At 32.1% G+C, this 7,846-nt stretch overlaps 1 non-coding gene across 1 annotated transcript; it reads right to left on the minus strand.

Moving 5' to 3' along the window:
• Window positions 1-346: 346 nt before the first annotated feature.
• TRNAC-GCA (transfer RNA cysteine (anticodon GCA)) lies at window positions 347-418 on the minus strand. Its single transcript has one exon. It is a non-coding gene; the product is annotated as a tRNA-Cys (tRNA).
• Between the last annotated feature and the right edge of the window lie 7,428 nt (window positions 419-7,846).

The raw sequence follows: 7,846 nt of genomic DNA on the forward strand, positions 1-7,846 counted from the left end.
CAACCTAGTAAGAGACGTGTTATAATAAAGAACGACCTCTTGGCTATACTAAATTAGGTATGGCGTTGTAAGAGAATTAGATCTGTCTGGAGTCGTGAGATCGATCCCCATACCCTACTTAATTCTTATTCATTCTCTTATTCTTGCAAATAGATTTTTTTAGTAAATACAATTCTTGTCAAACTCATTGTAGAGAGCTAGAAATAAAATTACATTAACATTATAAGAAATTATTATATAGATGATGAATTTTCCTTAATGATTCATATTAGACATAAATTAAAATCTTGTTTAGGGTAAAAGACCAGTTAATAGATTTTAAACCATAATTATTTTCTGAAAAATAAGAGTCCGACCGGATTCGAACCGGTAACCTATCGATCTGCAGTCAATTGCTCTACCTCTGAGCTACGAACCCTTGTTATTAAGAGAGAATTAAAGATGTTTACATGAATATTAGAAATCCGGGTTGCAGCGGTAGCTAGCAACCTAGTAAGAGACGATCACCTCCAATGTCAAGAAATATAAAACCCCCCAACTCCTAAAAAAAGAGTCAGATCAAAACAAAAAGTACACCATTAGAACCGCCTTGTCCGAATCCTTTATAAAGGAAACTTACCGCCCTTTGGCTTGAATAACAAAGAAAATATATTGGCTTGAATATCAAGAAAATAGACTTTTACCACGTTATTCTCCACAAACGGGATATTTTTTTCTTTCCGCTTTTTTTTCTGCTCAGCTAGCTGGGCACTGGAAAAACATAGAGAGTTGTATAATAGCTCATTTTAAAGGCAATTGCAACATCTCGTCACTTTTGTAATTAAAAATAAAATACTTTTTAAAGTAGAAACAATTTTGTCAAAAAAATTGCATTTTTGATGTATTTTCATACTGCAGTCTTTTCAAATATATTTGAATTTTGAAGCAATAAAACAGTTCATGGTAATGAACTCTATAGTAATAATAGCTATTTGTCTCAATAGTAACCGAAACTCCTGGAACCAAAATTTTCTTTTTTGGCTTAATCGCTAAAATTATTATGTAAACTGAAAAAATATTTATTATGCATAATAATTAATATTAATTTTTTAATTTAAACAAAAAAAATAAATTAAAATTCTAAAATTATTTTTGCTTTTTGTCTCCTGGAATAAAATTTTTACAATAAAGAACGACACCTAGCCCATGTTAACTGAAACATAAATAGGGATTATGTAATTCCCATCAGTATCATGGCTGTTTACATTAAAAGACGATCATTGGAATAACATACCACTGCATACATTGGACTTAGTTAGCTACTTGATTGCTTGAGGCTCGTCTCTTACTATTTCAAAGAAGAAAAAGCCGTAGGTTTTTTCCTGTTTGTAATAATATAGCATGAAATTACATTAAAGGACGATCATTTGAATATTATAAGAGACGATCACGCCCAATGCTAAGAAATATAAAAACCCAGAACTCCTAAAAATAGAGTCAGATCAAAACAAAAGTACATCATTAGAACCACATTGTCTGAAACCCTACTAGATAAGTAATGAATGTCGTCATAGTTTTTTTAGAACTATGAGGTGAATAGAAAAACACGACATTATGTTGTTATTCCTGAACACGTCATAAAATAATATCATTACGCCATGACTTCATGAAAAAACATCATTACGCCATGACGTCATGATTACTATATAAAAGGCCACAATAGAAAAATGGTTTCATTCCGTCTAATTATAATAAAGATCGAACTCTTCCCTATACTAACTTGCATACGCAACTTCACTATAGTTAAGATTACAGTATTTATATTATGCATCATTATAAATTATTAAAGGTTCAAATGTTCGAAGATTATAGAGTTAAAAATTTTCCCACCCCGGGAATCGAACCCGAGCCTGTTAAGTGAAAGTTAACTATCCTAGCCACTAGACCGTATTGAACCATAAAGAAGTATGATTTAAGAGCCATATGCGTATTATTATTTCACCATACCAATTATAATAAGGCCAAAACAAAATCGTCGACTTGCAACCTTACTTTTGACACATTAGTTAAATCTTCATCAGGCTTAAAAAATGTTTTGCTAGTTTTACATGAAAGAACGAACCTTAGTCCATCCGGGTTGCAGTGGTAGCTAGCAACCTAGTAAGAGACGATCAAGTCCAATGTTAAGAAATATGAAAACCCATAGTTCCTTAACAAAGGAGTCAGGTCAAAACAAAAAGTACACCATTAGAACCGCCTTGTCCAAAACCCCTGTATAGAAAACTTTCGGTCCCTTGGCATGAACAGCAAGGGAAATATATTGGCTTGAAAATCAATAAAATTGACTTTAACCACGTTATTCTCCCCAAACGGGATATTTTTTTCTTTTTTTTTTTATTTTCCACAGATAGCTTGGCACTGGAACATCGTAGAGGGTTGTTCAATAGCTCATTTTAAAGGAAATTAATTGGGTTAAAAATCTATAGTAACTAAAATAAATTATTTCTAAAAGAGAATAAATTTTTCCACCAAAAACTGCATTTTTGATGTCTTAATAAAGATCGAACTCTTCCCTATACTAACTTGCATACGCAACTTCACTATAGTTAAGATTACAGTATTTATATTATGCATCATTATAAATTATAAAAGGTTCAAATGTTCGAAGATTATAGAGTTAAAAATTTTCCCACCCCGGGAATCGAACCCGAGCCTGTTAAGTGAAAGTTAACTATCCTAGCCACTAGACCATATTGAACCATAAAGAAGTATGATTTAAGAGCCATATGCGTATTATTATTTCACCATACCAATTATAATAAAGCCAATTATATTAAGGAACGAGCTATAGCCTATAGTAACAGGACTATAAAGTAGAGCCAACAGCTGCTGTTACAACTAAGTAAAGCGCTACAGCTAAACAACTAAGAAAAAACAAGAAAAAAAACGAAAATGTTACTAATTGAAAATATCTTCTGGGTCATTTTATAATAAAGAACAACCTCTTGCCTATACTAAGTTATAATAAAGATCGAACTCTTCCCTATACTAACTTGCATACGCAACTTCACTATAGTTAAGATTACAGTATTTATATTATGCATCATTATAAATTATAAAAAGTTCAAATGTTCGAAGATTATAGAGTTAAAAATTTTCCCACCCCGGGAATCGAACCCGAGCCTGTTAAGTGAAAGTTAACTATCCTAGCCACTAGACCATATTGAACCATAGAGAAGTATGATTTAAGAGCCATATGCGTATTATTATTTCACCATACCAATTATAATAAGGCCAAAACAAAATCGTTGACTTGCAACCTTACTTTTGACACATTAGTTAAATCTTCATCAGTCTTAAAAAATGTTTTCCTAGTCTTACACGCAAGAACGAACCTTAGTCCATATCCGGATTGCAGCGGTAGCTAGCAACCTAGTAAGAGGCGATCACCTCCAATGTCAAGAAATATAAAACCCCCCAACTCCTAAAAAAAGAGTCAGATCAAAACAAAAAGTACACCATTAGAACCGCCTTGTCCGAATCCTCTATAAAGGAAACTTACCGCCCTTTGGCTTGAATAACAAAGAAAATATATTGGCTTGAAAATCAAGAAAATTGACTTTTACCACGTTATTCTCCACAAACGAGATATTTTTTTCTTTCCGCTTTTTTTTCTGCTCAGCTAGCTGGGCACTGGAAAATCATAGAGAGCTGTATAATAGCTCATTTTAAAGGAAATTGCAACATCTAGTCACTTTTGTATTTAAAAATAAAATACTTTTTAAAGTAGAATCAATTTTGTCAAAAAAATTGCATTTTTGATGTATTTTCATACTGCAGTCTTTTCAAAGATATTTGAATTTTGAAGCAATAAAACAGTCCATGTAATGAACTCTATAGTAATAATAGCTACTTGTCTCAATAGTAACCGAAACTCCTGGAACCAAAATTTTCTTTTTTGGCTTAATCGCTAAAATTATTATGTAAACTGCAAAAATATTTATGATACCTAATCAGTAATAGTAATTTTTTAATTTAAACAACAAAAATACATGAAAATTCTAAAATTAGTTTTGCTTTTTGTCTCCTGGAAGAAATTTTTTTTTCATCTCAGTTCAAATTTATTATTGTATCCGGGTTGTAGCGGTAGCTAGCAACCTAGTAAGAGACGATCACCTCCAATGTTAAGAAATATAAAACCCCCCAACTCCTAAAAAAAGAGTCAGATCAAAACAAAAAGTACACCATTACAACCGCCTTGTCCGAATCCTCTATAAAGGAAACTTACCGCCCTTTGGCTTGAATAACAAAGAAAATATATTAGCTTGAAAATCAAGAAAATAGACTTTTACCACGTTATTCTCCACAAACGGGATATTTTTTTCTTTCCACTTTTTTTTTCTGCTCAGCTAGCTGGGCACTGGAAAATCATAGAGATTTGTATAATAGTTCATTTTAAAGGCAATTGCAACATCTAGTCACTTTTGTAATTAAAAATAAAATACTTTTTAAAGTAGAATCAATTTTGTAAAAAAAATTGCATTTTTGATGTATTTTCATACTGCAGTCTTTTCAAAGATATTTGAATTTTGAAGCAATAAAACAGTTCATGGTAATGAACTCTATAGTAATAATAGCTACTTGTCTCAATAGTAACCGAGTTTCCTGGAACCAAAATTTTCTTTTTTGGCTTAATCGCTAAAATTATTATGTAAACTGCAAAAATATTTATGATGCCTAATCAATAATAGTAATTTTTTAATTTAAACAACAATTTATAATAAAGAACGACACCTAGCCCATTTTAACTGAAACATAAATAGGGATTATTTAATTTCCAATAGTATCATGGCTGTAGAGATGGCTGAAACCTAGTTACAATAAAAAATGATCATTGGAATAACAAAAAATTGCATACCTTTGGAATTAGCTAGCTACTTGATTATTTGAGACTCGTCTCTTACTATTTAAAAGAAGAAAAAGCTGTAGGCTTTTTCCTGTGTGTAATCAGTTTATTATCATAGGCAGCGCGCTAGCACTGCCTGAGTAAAGAACGATGTGGGCACAATGTGTTTTTTTCCGGGTTGCAGCGGTAGCTAGCAACCTAGTAAGAGACGATCACCTCCAATGTCAAGAAATATAAAACCCCCCAACTCCTAAAAAAAGAGTCAGATCAAAACAAAAAGTACACCATTAGAACCGCCTTGTCCGAATCCTCTATAAAGAAAACTTACCACCCTTTGCCTTGAATAACAAAGAAAATATATTGGCTTGAAAATCAAGAAAATTGACTTTTACCACGTTATTCTCCACAAACGAGATATTTTTTTCTTTCCGCTTTTTTTTTCTGCTCAGCTAGCTGGGCACTGGAAAATCATAGAGAGCTGTATAATAGCTCATTTTAAAGGAAATTGCAACATCTAGTCACTTTTGTATTTAAAAATAAAATAATTTTTAAAGTAGAATCAATTTTGTCAAAAAAATTGCATTTTTGATGTATTTTCATACTGCAGTCTTTTCAAAGATATTTGAATTTTGAAGCAATAAAACAGTCCATGTAATGAACTCTATAGTAATAATAGCTACTTGTGTCAATAGTAACCGAAACTCCTGGAACCAAAATTTTCCTTTTTTGGCTTAATCGCTAAAATTATTATGTAAACTGCAAAAATATTTATGATACCTAATCAGTAATAGTAATTTTTTAATTTAAACAACAAAAATACATGAAAATTCTAAAATTAGTTTTGCTTTTTGTCTCCTGGAAGAAATTTTTTTTTCATCTCAGTTCAAATTTATTATTGTATCCTGGAACCAAGCTTTTTTTGGTTTGTAACCCGTAAAGTACATATCTCCATATTATTGTCTCATAATTGCAATTATTTTAGTTTTCAGTCCAGAATCACTAAACTTATTATGTAAACTGCAAAAATATTTATGGTGTCTAACCAATAATACTAATTTTGTAATTCAAACAAGATAAATACCTGAAAATTTTAAAATTAGTTTTGTTTTATGCTAGGTTTTAGATACTCGACACGGGATTTTGTGTGCTTAATAATTTTAAACCTTGAAAAAATATGATCTCACGCGAGTGGAAAAAAAGAAAGAATAACCAAAAAATATCAAAATAGAACAATCCAAATTTCTACTAATAGAAAACTTTACTACACAAAAAATAAAGCTAACATCCTGAAATATCAGAAAAGTTTATTTAAAAGAGATAAAAATGCCACCAAACGCAATAAAGCTCGAGCACGCGTAAGGATTGCTACTAAGATGTCTTGTGATCCAGGATTTAAGAAAATGAAATATGACAGAGCAAAACAGAGGTATCTTACGGATCAGGGGTATCGAGAAGGGAAAATTGAGACAGCGAAACAAAAGAGCAAGGAAAGGTATGATAACGATATAGATTACCGAAACAAACATAAGAAAAAAGTTGCTACCAGAATAATGGGTAGATACTGGGGTGACAAAAGCTATAATGAAAAAATTAAATTCTCTGCGAGGTTGTACCGAAGAACGCATAAGGACAAAGGGAAAAATTACATTCAGAAATACAAGAAGATGGCAAAAATGCAGGCTGATCTTTGTAAATTGAGAAACATTTTACGCATGTTTTATCGGGATCACGAAAAGTATTCGAAATTACAGATTAAAATTCTCTTTGAAAGAGCGGATGCTGTTGAAAAGTCGGCTAGAAATGCTTTGGCAAAGCTTCATAGCAATATCCAAAAGAAATGTTGTCAGTTTAACGAAAAGCTTCCAAGGTATGGATTGGCAACTGCGGAACAGTTTATAGATGCAATGGAAAATGTTCGACAACACAGTGAATATACGGAGGCGTACTTCTTAGAAAATTCGTATATTAATTTTGGAAGGAGCAATTGCAGTTTATGTAGCAGCAATAAAAATATATATACAAGCATACCTATCAACAGCGAAGGAAAAGCAATGTTTTTCAATTATGGCGAAAACGAGCCTGTTAGGGTTATTAGTAAATGTGTTTGTAAGACTAATGATTCAGAACAAATTCCTGGAACACCGACTCAAGAAAAAAGCATTTCTAACTGTGTTTTAAACAGTTCGTTTAGTTCTACTGAATATTTGGCAAAAAATTCTCTGTGTAGTAGAACAAACTGTCCTGAAAAGTACGAGACAACTATTGAAAAATGCTCTAAAACTAGATCTGACAAGGAAATTATGATGGCTGAAGTCACCTATAACAATCTGAGTAAACATTCAAAACCAAAAATTGGGCAGCAGGTTACTTGGCAATGTCACCCTGATATCCGCAAGCTCTATCCGACGGATATTGAATTATGTCAAATTCTTTTTGATATCCTTGAAAACAATATAGCATTAAAATTTTCAACTGACAAAGTGGTTAATTTCTACCTTGGCGGCTTGGATTATTGTGAAATCAATTACAGGGACACAAGAAAGCATGGGCATTCGTTATACTGTAGCCCAAATGAGGGATGTCAGAGCTATTTGCGTTCTCTAAGGGCACTAGCTCCACATTTTCCTGTCTTGAACTGTTTCATTAATAGCGTATATAAGGCAGTATCAAAATGTAAGATTATACAACATATTAATCTACTAAAAGTCGAGGGCTCGTACAAGGAACTAAGTCATTACATAGAAGAAGTGTCAAGTAGACTCTGTCGTAATAATAGTCAAGACTTCATTTACGGTGATAGCAATATTAGAGTTTCTGTGGATGAAAATACAATAATAAAATTATTTGGTGAGAGCCTTGATAAGGTAGCTAACATTAGGGATGTATACCCCACAATGCATTGTGACAGTTGTGAGCAGATAAAGACAAAATACCAATTGAAGAGTCTAAGATCCCTTTCAA

The sequence above is a fragment of the Artemia sp. Qi Xiang Cuo genome, chromosome 15 (genome assembly GCF_049724085.1).
Source record: "Artemia sp. Qi Xiang Cuo chromosome 15, ASM4972408v1, whole genome shotgun sequence".
NCBI lineage: Eukaryota > Metazoa > Arthropoda > Branchiopoda > Anostraca > Artemiidae > Artemia > Artemia sp. Qi Xiang Cuo.